Here is a 21,105-nt window from a genome sequence, read left to right on the forward strand (position 1 = left end):
ATAGTAACTTTATTGATCCCGCGAGGGGAAATTATTTCGTTACAAGCAGCAATAGGTTCCAGAGCAGCAATAGGTTACAGGTATAAAAATCTTAATATTATATATAAAGAAAAAAGAAAAATACAAGAAAAATACACGTCACAATACACAATATATACAATTATAATAGAGTAAAGGTAGGGATGCAGGCCTTTGAAACTTTCTAACTTTCTAACTAGCACCTGCTGGAGGTCAAAAACAATCTGAATAACACATTTAAAAGGTCCTTTATAAAAAAGCAAATGTTTCATTGTGTGTGTATGTGTCAATATGTGTGTGCATTCACCCAAGCTGTACATGTGTGACCTTCCGTTCACATAATCAGTATGCGTGTGAGTGTGTGTGTGTGTGTGTGTGTGTGTGTGTGTGTGTGTGTGTGTTTGAGTCTTAATCTGTCAGCTGCCTAGTCCTTACAGTCATCAGTTGGGAGTAAATCTAAATCCATATCGACAGCCGGGAGACCAGGACATGATCCATTATTTACACAATCAACCATTTCTCTCGTCTCTGACCCAGAAAGAATGAATTTGTCACTTCTGCTCAGCCCGGGTAGTTAGTGTGAGGAGGGGAAGAGAGGGACAGAGATCCTATAACAATGAATATTTCACTTCATTGCACAATGCTCTGGTGGCCATTTCTTCCAGGAAAAGGTTTGAGGACTTCATACGACTGTTATTAATGCTAAATATATATTTATGTGTGTGTGTGTGTGTGTGTGTGTGTGTGTGTGTGTGTGTGTGTGTGTGTGTGTGTGTGTGTGTGTGTGTGTGTGTGTAGGAGATTGCAAGTATTTGTTTAGGTCTGTAGCTGTGCATTTGTGTTTTTGCAGTCTATTTCATTCCATGTATTTGTGTGTATATATATATATATATGCGCCAAGATTTGTAATCTTTTCCCGATTCATCAAAGCAATACATCCAAAGTGGAGCCAGCATGTTTGTGTGTATGGGTGTGGAAAAAAAATACTTTTTCCACACCCATACACACACAAATAATTATGAATATATATGCAGAGAAGCAAAGACACACATACCTATGCCTTTAATGCTGTTGAGTAATAATTCCATTGTAATTAGTTAGAGTCTTAATGCAATGCATCTGGACGCTGTGCTTGTGTCCTGCCATTTTAGAAACTTATATTTTAATGTTTGAAATTATTCTGTATGGTTGGCTAATCATTTCAAACTTAAAGCCTGGACAAACCAGACCACCACTATGTATCTGTACTTTGTTCACACATATACACACAATCATCTCCTACTACCCATACACCAACATGCTCTTACAAATTTATGCCCATTAAGACAATCACAAACCAATTCCAAAGTCCCTCTAGAAAAAAACATGATTATCAAACTGAGCGAGTGAACAAACCAAAATAACACCATCATAATACCACTATTTAACTGAGGTATCACACCACTTTCAATTACAAAGCTGCCGCATTTGTTTCCTTCTATTGTCGATGTTGAGCACAACTGAACCCGCATCGAGCCACCATTAAAAACACCAACTGATTAAAAACCATTTAATTTGATAGCTAAAACGGCGGTTCCCCGTTTTCAGACGACCCATCCATCACGACACCAGACACACAAATGCAAAAAAACAATTTGACTCCAAATGTTGTAAGCGTTGAATCACGCTGCGAGACATGCTAAAGCTAATTTGCCAGACAAATTAGTTGGCTCGATTCAAACTTCATTGGCGAAGTTATAAAATCTCGTATGGAGAGGAAAGTGCTCCTGCCGTACATTTATAGTAATTGTTTCATCGGAACCCCGCTGTGGGGGGCATTTTAGACGCCCACCCCCCATGCCATTTTTTAAACACTGCGACTGTCAAATGGCTTGGCTCAGGATACCAAACATTACAAAGACAGCTCCTCCATTCCTTTTCACTACTGGAGTCCATCTTCCCTGCGATGCCAACACATGCCGAACTGGTTGTAGTCCAGTATTTTTAGGCTAAAATGCTCCATTAAATCGTGTTGCAACACAAGGTAAAAGTTGGTTTCACATCAGAATTAGTTCTATTCAAAGATCTGTAGGCAACTCGAGAAAGCTGGATAAAACAGAAAAAAAAAATTCAGTTAAACTAAACAAACATAGACAGTTGTATTTCAATAGCACAGAGCTTCTCAATGTCAGAAAAAAATTCTTTCCTATTTTGAGATAAGAAAAGTTATCTCTGTGTATGTGTTCCTGTTCTGTTTGGAGATGTTGTATGATTGGGTTTCTCTTTTCCGCAAACCCACCAAGATTTGATTTAAGGTTTGACGCATCCACAAACGAAATGTTTCAGGATTTCCAAAACACTGGACAGAACAGTCAGTGTATTCTCATTACATCTTAAAACATAATAGCCAATACTGCTCTAAGTGAATTCTATTCTATGATACCTTCTAAACTATGCTAACATACAGTAGCCTAGCTTTCCGGTCAAGTGCATAATAGCAAAACAGCATCACTGGTAAAACCAATGATGTTAACTTACTACCGATGCTCGCAGTCCAATTGTTAAGTACTGCAATTTGTTTCAAGCAAAGACAAAATGCTCCTAGAGGACAGAAATGTAATTGCCAATGAAAAAACTCTTAACGTCCATTGGCAATATTTCGTCCATCAGCCATTTGTCTCAAACCCAGCTTGCACTCTTTCACTGTCTGGCACCAATTACAAGTTTTGTTTTGTCTTTTTACCAAATTTGAGAGTCCACATAGTTCCAGTACTCTTATGCATCCAAGAACATGTCAACTGATGTTACTGTATTTTTCTGTTCTCTTGTCAAACATTCTCAAAGATGTTCATTGTGTTTAAGGTTTGGTGACTGTGGGGTGACAAGTCAGCGCTCTTTGTTCTTTATTGGAGTTTAAACAGACATGGCACGGCATCAGTGCCTGTTCAGGCTCACCCACCTGCTGGAGATTTTGTTCAATTTCAAACCACAAGTGAACCCAGTTTGGCGTCGTCTTTCTGCCAGTATATTTAGCAACTAAAATACTTTGTATATTAGATGTTAAGGCTGTTGTTCTTCTCCAAGCAAATTTCAGTAAGTTGCAATTTTTGCACTTGGATAGTTTCTCAGCCATTGGAGAACAGCTCTGCCCCAATCTGCTTTATTATGCATCATTTGAAACTTGAGTCCGAGTTAGCAAAGCATTTGCTTTTGCTGGACAGATGTGTCCCTTTGATAATTGTTTAGTCACACTGTCACTGTGATGGCTGCTACCATGGTAACCAATCAGATCCACTTAAATTCCATGACTCCAATTCTTACACACACACACACACACACACACACACACACACACACACACACACACACACACAAAAAACTTACTCTTGCACTTACATACCAACATGCATGTTTTTTGCTCTTCTTTTCACCACAGTAAAGAACAAAAGATTTACCTTTCATGCTGTTACAGGTTTCCATTTTAGTGTGCAAGGCTAGGGTGAGCATCTTTTGTTTGGGGTGTGTGTGTGTGTGTTCACTACACAAACACGGAGACAGTCCAAAGCCTAAAGCAGCGCTATTGGATCGGCTATTGGATTAACTGAACGCATGCTAATAGACATACTCAAACCCATGCCAAGGTTTTACACTGACAGACGCACACTCTCCCACTTTCTCTCAAACCCATGACTCTCTCACACACACACACACACACACACACACACACACACACACACACACACACACACACACACACACACACACATATACACTGCCAAAAAACCTGATTTCAAGGCTATGTGCTTGGTTAATTGTGTACAGTCTGCTCTCTGATTATGAAATGTTATTCTGTTTTCAAGGCCACAATTATTTCCATCAAAAGAATGCCATTATTCCTAAAAAGATTCATTCACAGAACAGGACGCACACAAACGGACACACACCTCTATTCATTCAAACTACGTAGTTTATTGGGATTAAAAAATGCACTCTATTATCATTGTTCATATTATCATTAGGCTTACATCTATGCTCGGGTTCAAAATATGATATTGTTGGGAGTGATTCCTTTAAATTGAATGTCTCGTCAAGATAAAACAATATCCCACAGTTTGCTGGCAGATGTCAGATGGCCTATTGTAAAAAAGTGGAATCAAGAAATGTACACGATGCAGCACATCCAAAAAAAATTGACATTCTCAAGCAGCTCTTTACATTACAGAAGCATGGTGAAGTTTCTTTAAATATGCAGCAAAGCCCTACAATGATCAAGGATCTCATGGTGGGTTTTCACTTGGTATATTAAATCGGTATAAATTGGCTTTCGGACTAAAATAAAAAAAAATGTACCATCATCTTTTATCTTGTTCTTTTCTATTTTAGCTGGAGTCTTCAGTACTAACACTGATTAAATTATACATCAAATCATGGAAATTATAGTTATGTCAATACACACAAGTAAAAACATGTTTTGACTTGCATTTTCCCTTGCAAAATGTAGTAAGAGATCTCCCTAGAATCATTTTAGCTTTATTCATTTTTTTCTTTATAATACTACTACTATCACTACTACTACTACTACTACTAATACTGAGTGTCCTTCTATCACAGAACATTTTCTTCCTGCTGCTGCCACACATGTTAACATGCACACCACTAATCCAGCCATTATGAGGCAGTAATGTAAGTAACATGGGGCCCATGTAAACTGGACTGATTACAAAATGTGAATGTGATTGTGCTCATGTTAAGAACAATTACAGTAAAACATGTGCAGCACTTTGTTTTTAAGTCACAATATTTAAATACATTTTACGGTAATTCAACCATTCCAAATTACGTTTGTTTTATCACATTTTGCAGCACATGTGCAGCAGTGCAACTGCAACATGTCTTCACCATTGTCTGTCTCACGGAACAAATATGATTCCATTTGAACCAGTGCAGTTTTAAGAGGCCTTTTTCCCAGCAGCGTTTTTCCTACTATGACGATGCAAAACATCTGCTGTGAAAAAGGTCTATTTGCTCTCTGTAAGCATGTGTTCGTACTTGGCCAAAGATCATTTGTGAGGAAAAATAAGCATAACTCTGTGTATTGTGGGTGGACCATGTGTTTTTTCTAGTTCAACAAAGCCAACAGAGTGGCGACCCTGAAAGAATCTAGCTCAAAATTGTAGTGCTTTTCCTTTGGAGGCAACAAAAGTATGGCTCTCAATTAAATCTCTGAGTTTGAGTTGATTTTAACTTTTGTTACAAATATCCAATGTTAAAGACACATAGATTACATAAGGGATTCAAAAATAGATTCAGAGTTGATTAAATTAAATTAAATTTAATAATTAAACCTCAACCCTTAATAAAATTAATAGTAATAAAATACAAAGGCTTCAGTCATTTTGCAATAATTTATCATTTAAAGCTAGGTTTGTTAATGTATTTTGAAAGCACTGTGTGCTATATCTGTTGAAATTATCTTTATATCCCAACAGCAATCAATAAATCAAATGCTCAGACCCAAAAAAAAAGAGCAAATTTGGGGGGTTTTTGGTTGCAGGACTTCAATAAGGCTGTCCAATCATTGCATTTGGCCTGAATGAAATAGTTGGACAGCATAGCTGCCTGTCTAACTTCCTGTGCACACTCACCGGAGTCTTCCACAAACTGCGTGTTTGATAATTAAATTTGATAATTTGGGGGGAGTGGCTTTGTAGGGAGGCCTGAAAGGTCGAGCTGTCAGTGATGCTGACTTGACGACTTTCTTGCCAGACTTTTGGAGCTCATGCTGCTAACTACTTTCATAGAACATATTTAACAACACATGGCTGGGACCCAGCTTTAAACTTTAAAAGTAATTTTAAAAAACATTTACTATTTCTGTATGTTTACGTTTATGTAAAATGGCATTACATTTGATGAAGGGTGCATAATGACTTGTTTAGGATTCATGACTTAAGACATTTTAAGAGCCGTTTGTGACTTGCAAAACAACGACTCTGGATCTATTTATCCACACAACTATGCTTCACGCTCAGGGGTTCTTGATGGAAACATTAATCTATGTAGAGGAGGGTGTTGTGGGCAGGTTGTTTGATTATCTAGAGAAAAAAAAATAAAAACAAAAACAAAACATGGTTACGTTAAAATCAAGATGTGTACATATACTGTACATAAAAACCAACTCCGGACATCTGAGAGCTACATTTTTGGCTTACTTGTCCCAGCTTCACTGCACACTTAACACAATAACAGCCAAAAGTTCAAGTTAGGGTTTTTTTGGTAAGTAACTTACACCATTAACAATAGAATGTGAGATTTGTTTTGAAATCAGATCCTGGCTTCCCATTGGACGAGGTCCACAGCATGTTCCTGTAACACGCCCATAATCTCAGCAAGGAGTAAAACAAAGGGCAAGGCTGTGGTCCCTGCCGATTGTGTTGGCCCTCGCCGTGGGCCCCTGCTTGTGTTAGTTTCTGTCACTTGATCAGTTAAAGGACCAGTGCAACTCGGCGAATCTCTGAGTGACAAAGGACAGCTGTTGTGTCTTTCCAGGGCGATTAGGATTCTCTTTGCTTAGCTTGAAACGCTTTCCTCTCCCTTTCCTCCATTAACCCACACACTCTTACGTGCATCCACACACACAGAGCTCACAGACACAGACAGCGTGGTAGCATAACTGAGCGTTGCTCAACGCCATTGTGTATCAATGACGTGGAAACTATGTCCTCCATACAAACAAAGCCTCGTACTTTGTTTGATTCACGTGGTCTCGTCCTGTGTCTCAGCCACTCACGTGGTCACGTTTTCCGTCTTGCTTTCTCTTGCTCCTTCCAGCTGCACACACCTACACACATTGTGCATAGGTGTTGTGTTGTTCAACTCTTCACTCTTCACCTCATATATGTTCAGTAGTCTTTAGTGGAGGAGTACAAGTACCTGGGTGTCTCCATCGACAACAGACTGAACTGGAAGACCAACATCAACGCTGTGTACAAGAAGGGGATGAGTTGACTCTTTTTCTTGAGGAAACTTCAATGTAAGATGTTGGAGATGTTCTATCAGTCTGTTGTGGCCAGTGCACTTTACTTCTCCGTAGTCTGCTGGGGGAGCAGCATTGGAGCCGGAGACACCAACAGACTTAACAAACTGGTTAAGAAGGCCGGCTCGAACATTGGCTGCAAACAAGACTATCTGAACAGGTGGTGGAGAGAAGGACACTGAAGAAACTATCATCCATATTGGATAACTCGGACCACCCTCTCCACCACCTACTGCAGGGACAGTGGAGCACTTTCTCCAACAGACTGATCCAGCTCCACTGTCACAAGGACAGATACAGGAGAACATTCCTGCCCACTGCAATAAGACACTTTAATAAATCACCTCTGGCCAAATCTTCCTTCAAATTACTATACCATCGCTACACTGCTGTTGCCGCTGTTGCACTGCTGTTTAGTTTAGTCTTCCTACTTAGTTAATTTAATACCATTTTATTTAATTGTATATACTGTGCATTTGTTTATTACTTTATTTTCTTTAAATTGAATAGGTTCTGCACTGTTATTTTATTGTATTGTGTATATATATATTGAGCATTTTTCTTTACTTAATGTTTTTATTTTACTGTGTAACTTCGTTTGCTGCTGCTACAAACAAATTTCCCCTTGGGGATAAATAAAGTATCCATCCATCCATCCATCTATCTTTAAATACTGACATTCTGACTGAACAGCCTTTATTTTGAGACTGTATCAATGGTTTGGTTATTTGTACCTTATTTCAGGGTGGTGACCTTTAGTTATTAAAGCATATTCAATATTTTATTCATATCAATAATTGCATGTATATTAATAAGGCTTTGATTATTGCTTGTAATCAAACATGCTTCTATCGGTTCAAAATATTGCCTAAGTGAATATTTGATGCCCAAATGCCATAATGTGCTGGTGTGAACTGCAGAATGCACCTTTCCCTCCTAATTGAGCCTCCATTGTCAAAAATATGAAAAGTTGATTCATTTATTAGTCACAAGTCATTTGTGTTAAAGTCAAAGCAAACTTCTAAATCTTTCATGGTCTTGTCACGTCCTGTCTTAAGTCATCAGATTCATGACTCTAGTCTGAGTCATGTGAAGCGAGTCCACACCTCTGGTCGACTGACTGAGGACTCACAGATGTTACCGTTCTGCTGTGATGTGCTGCTTTCACCATGTATCTGGTGTAGACAAGAAGAGCGACTCTTAACTCCGTCTCGCGCATCGTTTCATGATTACTGATGCTCTGTAGCAGGTGTGTAATCCCAGAGGGAAATGTGAAGATCCCCCCATAGTTGGTAGACCTGACCCACGAATGACTTCAGTCACATGCTGTAAAACTCAACATAAACCAACCACATCCATGCTTACCATGTTGAATGCAGCAACTGCTACTAATCTATAATGATCTACAATGCTTAATGGATATCAAATCTGGTATGTGTTTAGTTGGGAGTCAGTTCCTTCTATGATTCCTTCTTTATCAAGCCTAACCTCTCTGACAGGAGCAGGCAACTTTAGGCACATGTACCAATGTGCCAAAGTACCAATAAACTATTTACGGTAGTTTATTGGATTTTTTTCAACCTAGTCTCAGTCCCAACTTGTCAACTACAGAGCCAGTGTTTTGTTGCCTTAACCTAAAGTTCCTGTGAAGTTGGAAGTTTATTTTGAAAAGACACATTGCATGTAACAAGTGGAATCTGACTCGTCTAAAACTGACGCTAGAGGGATGGAGCACATCATTCCGCGAAGACCTGTGCTTTTCTGCCTCTGATTGGCTAGCCGAAGGGTCTAGGACACAGAAGTAGAGTACCTCAGGCATCAAGTTCACAAGGACCCTGTTTAGCATGAAATGATGAAGCTTGTGCTATCTGTGTTGCTAATTAAACAAGCATGAGGCCAACCCGTGGAGCTGGTGCAAGACAATGAACCAATTAGGTGAAGTAGGAGGACATTCAGACAACAATAAAAATACAGATTTAGCCCTTCTGTTTCCCCTCTAGTATGCAGGGATCTCTGGTGTGGCTGTATGAGTTGTTTACTTTGTTAATACTCACTAACATTCGCCACTCCTGCTGAGTCTTATTATGCTTCTGACACATAGAGCCTTGAAGAATCACACTGGGTCCTCCGTCCTCATGTACCCTTTTTGATTCACTTTTCAACTGATGTTTGTTCAATGGCCCTAAAGAAATTAGAGCTAGAAACGGAGAGAAGGTAGAGAGAAAGAGACAGCATGCACAGCAAGATGAGAAAGAATAGGAGAAAGGACCACAGATCAAGAAATAAAAGAATCACTGCTGGAGATTTTTTTCAGCAGGATTCACTGACGAGGCCGCGGCTCTAAGGTCAAAGAAGTGCAAAAGGTTTTAAACACCACCGGCTCTGTTTTTCAAAGTCCCTATATGAATATAATGTCGTTTTCAAAATCGTATTAAAATGAACTAGTCACTTTTAAAGTTGGAAAGCATTGTTCGCAGCAAACTGTGAGGATCTCAACAAAGTAGCAAAACTACAACATCAAGTGAAGTGCATCGAGAAAAATGGAATGGCCTTCAAAATTGTGTCAGTGCAGTGATTATGCTGTTCAAATAGAACAAATAAAATTTGACTGCTGTATGAAATTCCTTAATACTGTGCATTTCATCTGTGATTTTCTTTCCTCTCCGACTTACCTATTCTCTTCTGCCCTTGTTCATTCACAGATCATGAACTCAGCCCTAACACACTGGAAACTCATTTCCTGTCTCCACAGGCCGTCTGCTCCTCTCGGCTCCTCTCACCGCTCCAACAACATACAACAACCCCAATCATTGAGAATGACACACAGGGCTCAAGGCTACTGGGCAGCACCTTTTCATTGAACACTGTGTCCCACTGCGAAGGTACACCATGTTCAACATGCAAAGAAATAATTGGTAATGATCTATTACGTCATTGCCAAGTAGATCGTGGATCAAGATGGTTCACATCTTATCTCCTCCCAACCGTCAGCGTAGGTTTCTTTGGTCCATGAGGGTGATCATTTTCTAACCTTAAATCCTTCAAATTTCAGTGACAGTCCTTTGGGTCTCTGGTGATAACAACAAGCGCAGTTTAGAACTACAGCAAACCTGAGCAGCTACTTTGTTAAAGAAATACAACTGAATAGCAGCTGGTGTATCTGCTTACAGTGCAGCCAAACCAAGTAATATAAAGACGTCAGTCAAAAGTGATTGCAACTGTGATCTGACTTCTCCACACAGCAGGAATCAGTGAAGTGTGTTACCTTGCTGAGGAGTTGGAGGTATATAAATATATTTTCAGTTTATATATATATATATATATATAAACTGAAAATATAGTGCAGTTAAGAGAACAAATCTAAAAAAATCAAAACTATTTCAGCAGGGCAGTGACAAAATGTGGGAATGAGACCAGGCTAGTCGCAAAGGCACACGGAGGATTACTCTTTTTCATTATGTTTAGTAGTCTTTCAATCATTACATTCATCATTAATGACAGGTGCCAGATTGACTTCTTTTGTTGTTGTTCTTTGCTCACAAAAACACGTAAGTGGTGCAGTCCATAGCTTCCAAATGTTAGAACATATTATACATTTTTCTACATACAGTAAGTACGTAATGTATCCGAGCCTGTCCTCTCAGAGTTTGCTACAGTGCCTAGCATAGCACATTGTGTGCACACACAATAAAATGTTGTCCTGCACGCTGATTTTTGGTTGCTATCTGGCTCTTCCCCTGCTCCAGGTATAACCACACGTTTAGGCAAGGTGTATAATTATGACAATGACATTGTGACTGCATTGATTTTTGCACTTTGCTGTGTAACATAAACTTAGGTCAACATCCCCAGTTTCTGAATGGGCATGTTGTCAAACATGTTGGCAAAGTTGTTTTATCATCTCTGTAGTTCAGAATAGCTAGCTACTAATTGCTTGCTAGATGTAAAATACTGCAGGGATCCCTGCATGTGCACTATGTCCTCTTGTTCTCCCACTTCTTAGCCATTTCTTGCCCAAGGCTCTGTCTTTAGCATTCATCACCCCAGGGTTAGAAGTGTGAGGCTGTCTTGTGAATTTAAGCATGCTATATTTATTATCTATTTTCACAAATAGAGAGGCAGGACTATATGGGTTGAAAAGGCATTATACTGTTTTAAATGTTTATGTTTTAATTCCTCAACGGAATCAGTGGAGTTGTGACATTCCAAGGATGACAGTCTCTGTTGTGCTCTCGGTCACTAGCATCTGTCACAGGTCAACCTTTGTTTAGAACAAACAGCCTAAAAGCTACAGTTGGTAACTTTAGTATGAATAACTTTTAGTCATATTTGCTCATAATGGCATTTACAAGATTCCACCACGTCCAAAGGACAACAACCAATCAGAGACAATCACTGCTCGTGAACTATGATCAAACTGTCAAACTGGGAAGCACTGATCAAACATGAATCAATATTCTGTTACAGTATTGTCTATTTCTCGCCTCAGATGTTTTCAGAAACATATTCTAGTATACTTTTTGGCTGCAAAATGATAAAACTGGCTCTGTTCGGTGGCTGGTGCTTGATTTTGGCTCGAGTGATTTTAACATGGCGGCCGGTTCACAAACTTTCTCTGCTGGAATGAACTTGAGACTCATTTGAGGTCCAGTTGTCTCATGCTTTATGATGTGCTTTTTAGATGATGATACAATACACACACACGCACACGCACACGCACACGCACACACACACACATCTTCTGTTACAGCCCCATAGAGAGGTTAGTGACTCTTCACACATGCAGAGTGGTAATTCACCTCTCACTCATACACACTTGATTCTTGACCTTCACTACATCTGCCATATCAGAGCTGCATCATGTACACACATGCAGACACACAGTACTGATGAAGAAGAAAATGTTGTCTATGATGTATGTGGTCATCACACACAAGCAGTAGTTACAGGGACATACACCAACTATATCTGTGAGGGTTTGTGTATTTGTGCCGAACCGTCATGGTACAAGGGTCACGATCTGGGCAAGCAGAATACACAGTATATAGATTTATGCACCTCAAGTAAATCCAAAGATCACAAGCGCGAGTTCTGCTGTCCCATGTGAGCAACATTTGCTGAAGTTAGCACAACAAGCGGATTGTCTTGCGAGTCAGTCACACTATAGCAAGTGCAAATGAAAGCCGGAGCTGGAAGACCCGCCTGCGACTTCTCTGTCAGCTACAACAGCAACGGAGAGAGAGTTGTTTATATACGACAAGGAATGTGGGTTCTCTCTGAAAATTCAGAAACACAAGTAATAAGTAGATGTTTTTCAGGCTTTCAGGTAAAGCAGTTGAAACCGATTGGCTGTTCCCACAAAAGATCAGGGAGCTCGGTGCATAACAGTGCTGTGCCACCGCAACACAATAAAAAACACAACAGTGGCTGTGGCACAAGCAAAAGCAGCAATAATGTACATTTTAAAAGTTGGTCCATCATAATCATGTCAAACTGCTAACTATTATGCTTATATGAGAGCTGAGATTAGGGACAGTTTATAGAAGCAACCTGTAGGTCTTTGGGGATCATCATCTGAGAACACTATTGCTCGATCATAAAACAGAACACTGTCAGTAGGTGGCAAATGCAGCAGGAGGAGCTTACTTTCTGGAAGCACTTTTAGGGAACAACGTAACCTCAGCTGACCCTAACATTTGGATTGTATATCCAAAATTATGAATGGAATATAGTACATTCTGGAGAAGTTGTCAAACTCATACAGCTCTTGCAGAACTTTGTGGAAAAGTGCCTTAGTAGTACTCTTACACATAAGGTTGGGTGAAAGTTGCTTTTGTCAAATCGGTCAATTGTGGCTCGAGATCGCTGATAGGCGATCCGATCGCCAAGGGGCAGCTGTGTCATATTCCATTTACGATTAGGCTATTATTTTATCTTAAATATCACAATCCAAATCACGTCCATTGTGACTTGGATTGTGATATTGTGGATAATGATGCTGCCCCATTAATACTTCAGCCATTATACCCTGTGCATCATTGTGCATTGCGCTTTTTTTCCCAGCCTCATCATTGTTTTCTGTATCACACGGTTGGATGGACCTTCTTAAAGTCAAGAAGAAAAAGCCATCTTATGTTATTCATTCACTACCTTGTATCTCTTCTGTCATTTGAATTTAACTACAGTATAAGATCCAGTAACTACTTAACCTTAAATATCTCTCATGCGCAAACAAGGGGGCAGCCTAGTGTGTAACATGCATTCTGTCTAATGGCCAACAGAGGGCGATTCCTTTGAGGGCAAAAATAAGTCTGATTGCATAGAAGTCTATGAGAAAATGACCCTACTTCTCACTTGATCTATTACCTTAGTAAACACTGTGCGACTGTCTCAGCGGTAGAGCAGTGTTGTCCTTTAATCAGAGGATCAGCGGTTCAATCCCTGTCTCCGCTAGTCCCCGTCAATGTGTCCTTGGGCAAGACACTTAACCCCAAGTTGCTCCCGCAGGCGGTGTATGAATGGGTATGAATGTTAAAAAGTTCTGATGTGCAGGTGGCACCTTGCATGGTAGCCCCTTAAAGAAAGAGAAATAAAGAGAATAAATACAGTGCTGATTCCTGTATATGGTAGATGTTTATCATTGTACTGAATATTCCACTAGTGAAGACCAACAATGTTTTTGGGTGTGAATGGATGAATGATGACATGTAGTGTTAAAGCACTTTGAATGGTTGGCAAGACTAGAAAAGAGAAATACAAGTACAGTCCATTTAAACATTGTAAACATGGGTTTATGGTCTCAATCTCTAGTTTCAAGTTCATTTAGTAAATTATGGTGATATAGAATAGACAATAAAGCAGGTTATGCTTTAGGGCGTGGCTACCTTGTGACTGACAGGCCGCTACCATGACCTGGTCCGTTCTGGGAGTTTTCTGTGTTTCCATCATAGAACTTTAACCCTTTCACATTGTGTTTTTAGCTCATGAAAGATGTTTGCAACATTTTGGTCGCCTGAAATGTCTTATTCAGGGTTTGGTTGCAATTAGCTCCACCCTATGGTGTCACTTCTTGTTGCTTCAAAACAACAGTCCACAAACCAAAGGCTGACGTCCCGGTGACTACGTCCCCATCTTATGGCAGTCTGGCACGCAGCAATGTTGGCAGAAATGGTTTCAGGTACTATGCACCTTTTACATAGCATGAACTACATCTGCCCTCAAACTAGAGTCTTACATCCCCTTTGAAATCTAATGTTTTTATGATTCTTGAAAGTTTATTGTGTAGTTGTGATGTTTCTGATTTGCTTCCGATTGTGATCTTGTAAATATCTTTTGTTCTCAGGTCTCTCTTGAAAACAAGATTGGTATCTCAATGGGAAAGCCTGACTAAATAAAGATAATATTTAATTGAATAAAAAAAAAAGATGGTCATCTTAAAAAAATTTGGAGTGAGAGATGTGAAAGCATATATGGTAAAGATTCACACGAGTGAGGGAGGGAGAACGACTAATACTAGAACAAAGGAAAAGATGATTAGATGCGGTGAGTAGAGTGAGGATATCCCTGTCTTTGCTTAGCAAACAGGTGAGAGAGCGACAAAGAGAATGACAGATTACAGAATGAGATAAAATAAAGAGTCAGAGAGGAGTTCTGCCATCCTGCCTTCACTCAGCAAACACAGCACAGTAGATGAGGGGTTTTAGGAAGGGAGGAATGGAGAGACAGTGAAAGAGAGATACATGGAGGAGAGCAAGACAAAACAATAAAGCACAAGTGAAAAGGAAGACTGAGACGTTTAAGGACAGAATGAGAAATCAGTGCGTAAGGGGAGGCAGAGAGTGAGTGCTGAGGGCTTGTTGAACAGGCTCCTTTTATGCAGAGGCACGGCTGCCTGACAGACAGCTCTGATATGGAGCATTAACACACACACACTATACACAATACACACTCAACTAGTGATAGGGTGTATTACATATTACAAGCTGTTAAGTCTGCAGTCAGAGCAGATGTTTATTCATGACAAGCACAGGAGGAGAGTGTCAGGGCTTACCTGCTGCTGAGCTCGTGCACACACACACACACTGGTTGTGTGTATATGGTTGAGGTATATGTACATGTATAGGGGGTTATAGCATGAGGCACAAGGGGAGTCATTGCTTTGTTCAAGGGCACATAAGCAGTAATAACATTTCTTCTTTAGTCTGGTTTTTGTTAAATTGTAACATATTTTCATAGGTTTGCATCTTTTTTATCAGTAGTGGTAACATTGTATTTCCCACATTGTGGTGCGACTGTGGCTCAGCAGGTAAAGCGTGACGTCCACTAATCGGAAGATCGGTGATTGATCCCGGGCTCCTCCCATCCCCATGTCCACGGGCAAGGCACTGAACCCACACCTATTGGTGTGTGAAGGATCAGAATCAGGTGGCACCTGGCATGGCAGCCTCTGCCATCAGTGTATGAATGTGAGTAGGAATGGGTGAATGTGACTTGCAGTGTAATGTGCTTTGGGTGGTCGGAAGACTAGAAAGGCGCTTTAACATTTACTCACCAAGTTAAATCCTGAGATCTGGCAATGCCGCAAAATTGCAAAAAAAGAAGTATGATTTTTTCAAGAAACACAAGCAATCTGATGAAACTGCTTGTAAACAAACTGTGGTTAGCCCAAGTTATTTTGAAGAGAACGCATAACTCTAACTGTACACTCTTCTCCTGTGCAATGAGGGATTATTACCAGTGTGCTCACACAGTGTGTTTCACCTCAAAATAAGGTGGTTAATGTTGCTATACTGTTAGATAGTACTTGGATTTTGTTTGTTTGTTTTTTAGCATTGTTGCCATGTTTTCAGATCTTAGCTATTACTTTGGTAAGTACTATTTTATCATAACCTAACATATACTAAAGTATAATCATCCTATTACACCCTTTTAATTTATCTTTCAATTTTGTTGTTGCACTACCAGTATTTAGCATATCTGTGGCTAGAATACCATGTGGCAAAAACAGCTGGCTACAGAAACATTGGAATACCTTTTTAACAGGGCTCTGTGGCACATGGAGACACTCTGACACTTCCCACAATCCACCTGTACATCACATACAAAAGCAGAGTTTTCACCATCCAAGGACACTAAATTCATTGAAGGGTAACTTCACCCTTAAATTACTACCACTACTCTGCCACAAAGCGTATATAAAAAATGCAACAGTGGAGTAAGGGATCAGTGATTGTACAAGGCGTGCCCCCATGGCTACATTGGGAGTCTGACTGACCGCCACTTAGTGTGGATAGAGACATGGGGCTGGTAGTCAGAGCTAACCAGCCATGAGCAGCTACTGTCAGACTCAGTTGGACAGGGAGTCCAACGGCGCTTTGGCAGTTACAAGACGCACATATACGTCTATTTCTGTGAAGGTACCTGTTGTTGGGGCCTCATGGCCTGGACAAGGCCTTCAGCGTGTGCTCTGAAACAAAGGGATCTGACTTAGACCTGCTTGTTCAACGAAAGGCCTGATCTGAGTTTGAGATAAGAGCATGCGCCAAGGAATGTTTCACTGTCTTAGATGCGAAATCAATAAAATGTCAACATTGCGATCCCATTGGACAAATAGCCAGAGACACCCCAGGACCCCCTGTGGCTCAGCCCTGCTTTCCCTGAAACTACAGAACTCTGCTTCACCTCCAGCTCTCTGCCATTCCACGTGATTCAATTAGCTTGCAAGGAGGCACAGAAACATAGCTTTGCTGCTTTTAAAAGAAAAACCTAGGTCACAGTCTTACATTCGCTGGACGAATACCAAAAGACTTTTATTTTTGTTTCGCATCCTGAAAAAGGAGAAGTGGACAACTTGCCTGCAGAAGTGAAGAAAATGCATTCTTGAGAGAAAGAGAAGGACAAATTCTCTTTCCAATCAAGTCGACTCTATGCCGGTTATAAGGAATAAAAATTCCCTTACTGAGCTGAAGAAACTGTCTCTGACACACAGAGTTTATTGCCGCACAGCACGGAGCTCACGATCCTGAGCGAACCAAAAAACTCAGAAGGACCGTCGGCCACTAAAAGGACCATTAAAAGACCATCCCACAGTAAGGGTATTTGGTGTCTGGGCTTAGTTAGGTCATAGTGTGTGTATTAATTTGTTTATGTTTTAAGTTGCTGTGTTGTTATAAAATTGGTTTGTGTATGTTCAATAATTGCCGAAATTAACGACAGAGATCGTTAATATTTTGTAGAAATGACTGTGTATTTTCACACTGCTACAACTGTGTTGAGCTAGATCAGTCACCGTGAGAGAAGCTGGTTATCGTGACTTAAACATTTAGAAGACCAGAACCACTGGTTTCTGTGTGATAAGTCACAATCTCCGTATCTAAAGGCGGTGGGGAGGATCTGCTTTGTTTCTGAGTATTTATTTTGTTTTGTTTGCTTTCTCTCTTCTTCTACTCACATACACATACAGTATAGCATTAAACTACATGTACTGTATATCAGGGTTGAGCTAGCTACTTCAGACACATGTAGAAAACGCGATCTCTATTGTCTCTCGCCATTTTAGAGTCTCGCACCATTTTGTAGTCTTGTGAGGCGTGGTCACGTGCAAAACTACCCCTCCATTTTGATAGTTCGATCTATCTTCCACTTATAGTCCCACGTGACGTGCCACACTTTATAGTGCATCTGCCATTGTCTGAGCTGTTTTCTCGTCCCCCCCTTTCTTTTTCTCGGTCTTCCTCTTTGACTGACACCCTCCCACACACACACTCTCTCTCATTACAGATTGTTTGTTGACTTGAATGTATAGTATTCGTTTCTAGTTTAGATATTAGTTGACTAGATCACTATTATTGGAACTTAATACACTCTGTTATACTTTAAAGAGCAGTTGTCTGTGATCACTTTTGTGCACGTCTATTTGATTATAGCTGGATATGTGGCTTCTTGCTCGAACTCAACCTTCACAGTTCACTCTGAATGTGGAATAGTACCTTGACTATTGACATTATGAGTGAAAACGAATGAGAATTATGAGTTTATAGTTTGGTTATTGGTCCCTATTCTCAGGGTGGTGCCCCGTTATTATAAATAATAATCTTACTGACATTAATAATTCTATTGATATCAATAATTTAGTTAGTCATATTTGCTGATAACTCAAACATGCTCCTTTTCGTTCCCAACACTGTAATGTAGCTAGGTAAGAAGCTCTATTACGAGAGGCTACCCAGTGTGTATGTGTGTCTGTGGCAGAGAGCCATAGCAGACACCTAGCCCTGTTTGTCTCAGTTAATATTAGTGTTCATTGGCCCTGAATATCTTGTGAAGCTCTTAATATAACACAGTTATTGGTGTTATATTCATAGTATAGTGTTGTGTTTACTGCCACTGAAGAGGAATAATTCTTGTTCCTGTACGACTTATTTTTCAACCAGCGTCAGTTAGGCTTGTTAATGCTGACGCTACCAGCAGCTACACTGTGTGAGAGGTACAAATTAATACTACGGTCAGCCAGCCAGAGTTCTGCTATTTATACTTGGAACAGACACACAAAGACCTCAGAAATATTTCTAATTATGTGACAGTTAGAGATGGGCGGAAGTTCAGTTGAAACAAACTTTAAAAACTTTACAGACAATATATTTTCTGTTGGAAAGAAATCACCTGTATTATTAATCACCTGGATTATGTTTCCTACACAAAAAAGGTAATCATTTCATGCTTTTTACAGTCCTGCTACAGCCACATGTACTAGATTTATTTTCCCTTTTTTGTCAGAGCATTTCATTTATTGATTGCTTTTGGGACGTAAAGACAATTTCCTTAAATATAGCTAAATTAAAATATTTTGAAGATTACCAACCCTAGCTTTAACAAATGTCTAACGGCAACCCCCATCAGATTTTAAGAGGTAATGCCATTATTCTATTCTAATTTAACTATCTTCCAGAATTTAGCCGGCCCCAAGTAAGTACAAGTAGTGTAATCATTCAGTTTATATTAGAGTTTTAAACTATGTGGAGCTATTTCCGTGTCTCTGGTTCTGGAAGTCCCATACATTATCTCCATAAATAATTTCCCCAACACTTCTACAACTTGAAAGTCTCACGGTAAATCATCAGTACAAATGTTTAACAGAAAAATGTTTTTTGCTGATAATTTTTTTTAAATAAACACAAATTCAAGGGAAAACTACGACTCCTGCTTGCATTAGGGCAAGAAACATCCAATCACTAAGCTCTAAATTCTAAATAGAAACAAAGTCAAAACATAGCCAATATGATTGTTACATTATCCAGAAGAATTTCACTGTTAACTAAAACTGAATGAATAGTTTAACATCATGAAGAATCTTTCAAAGAATTTCAGATTTGCAGTCATGGTTCACAGATTTTTGATTCTGGCAACTGCAACCTCTTGCTGCTTTTCAAGCTAACTGAGTTAGGATTTGCTCCAAAAAAGCTAGTATTTGCTTCTAATGTTCTATTGTAGTGTATTGCGTTATATTCTATTTTCCTCTATTCTATTCTGTGGTTGACAGGCACCTTGTTTGGTGACCTGACAGTGGTTCTCACTAATGGAGTCCTTCTGTCACCACACACACATACACACACCTACACACACAAAGTGCTGTGGAGAGGACAAGACTTTTGATTGCACTTCAGTGCTCTGCTGGTATTGCCAAATTGCCACCTTTACCCTCCTCCCCACTTGTCTCTGCCTCTATCTCCTTCTTCCATATTTGTGTCATTCAAAACAATCCATGGGCGAAGGACAGAAAAGGACACAGCAGAAAACACAAGGGTCAAAGCACAACAGTGTTTCAGGACCTGACAATTACACAGTGCTAAAGCCTACTGAAAACACTACAACACGCCAAGACCACTCAAAAGAGAGTGAATATGCAGTTAAATCAGCAGTATAAGTGTGGCAGCAGTTCTTATTTTAGCTTGTAACAATTTCCAATCAAAATATCGCTACTGTTCGACATACAGGCAAGTTTTTTTAACTTTAATTTGGTCCATTTTTAGACACTTCATATCTCTCATTCAATTGAATATAATTTGTTTGAATCACACAAGTTGGAAACAATGCAGCCACCACTGATATGTAATTCTACAAATAGTATAATACTAATAGTATAAGTGTAGAGTGTAGCCTGATTGTTATCTGCAACTGTGAAGTAAAACACAATTAACTAAATTAATTGACATGCAAAAAACAGAAGCTGCGCAGCATTCAAATGTTGATTTAGAATTTGACTCTCAAGAGGATTACCTTATATAGAGAAAAGGGGGCGTGGCAGTATACTGATTTCGAGAAGCAGGCAAGCACCTGTCAATTTAGAATGATTGGCTAAATTGGTTGGTGAGCACATATCATGAATCTCACGGTAATTTTGTGTGTACACTTATTTTGTGAGCACAGTAAGAACATTTCTTCGCACCTTTTAGTGAATGAGGCTCATAGGTTTCACCTTTGTAAAGTGTTAGTAAATGTAACAAAAAAAACATCACCAATAACACATTTGAATACAGTGTAATGAAGTGAGTGACTAACCATATTGCTATACAACAATATATATAAAATATATTTTAAAAGTAATACACCTCCACCCTTGGTAAAGTCGACTGGTCTTAAAGCAATTACATATTTCCATCAAGGGAATGTCAACTTTAAAGAGATGGACAGAAAATGTTTAATTTAAAATTGAATTTAAAACTCTACTTTTCTTCAGCCAGTATAGCTCTGTATATCATTAGTGGAACCCTTTGGCATTTTGTTGAGCTGTTTAAGTCTACTACATTTACTGGGATACAGATTTACTCTGAGACCTGAAATGGAAATGCGGAGTCAGCAAAACTCCTTTATTACATCAGCAGTGAAGAGTATGGAATGCAGAGCATAGAAACGATGAAGGCAGAGGGAGAAAGACAGAGATGGCAAAAGGAACAGGGTATTAGAGGGGAGAGGGAGCAGAGAAAGAGTGAGTGAGAGGTATGGATTATAGATTTCCAAAAGAGGAACAAATTAAATATTACTGAAGCCCAGCTGTGCTGCGCCTACAACTTGCT

Source organism: Cebidichthys violaceus, unplaced genomic scaffold (assembly GCF_023349555.1).
Source record: "Cebidichthys violaceus isolate CVI_PGR_0920_01 unplaced genomic scaffold, fCebVio1.0.p SCAF_4, whole genome shotgun sequence".
Lineage (NCBI taxonomy): Eukaryota > Metazoa > Chordata > Actinopteri > Perciformes > Stichaeidae > Cebidichthys > Cebidichthys violaceus.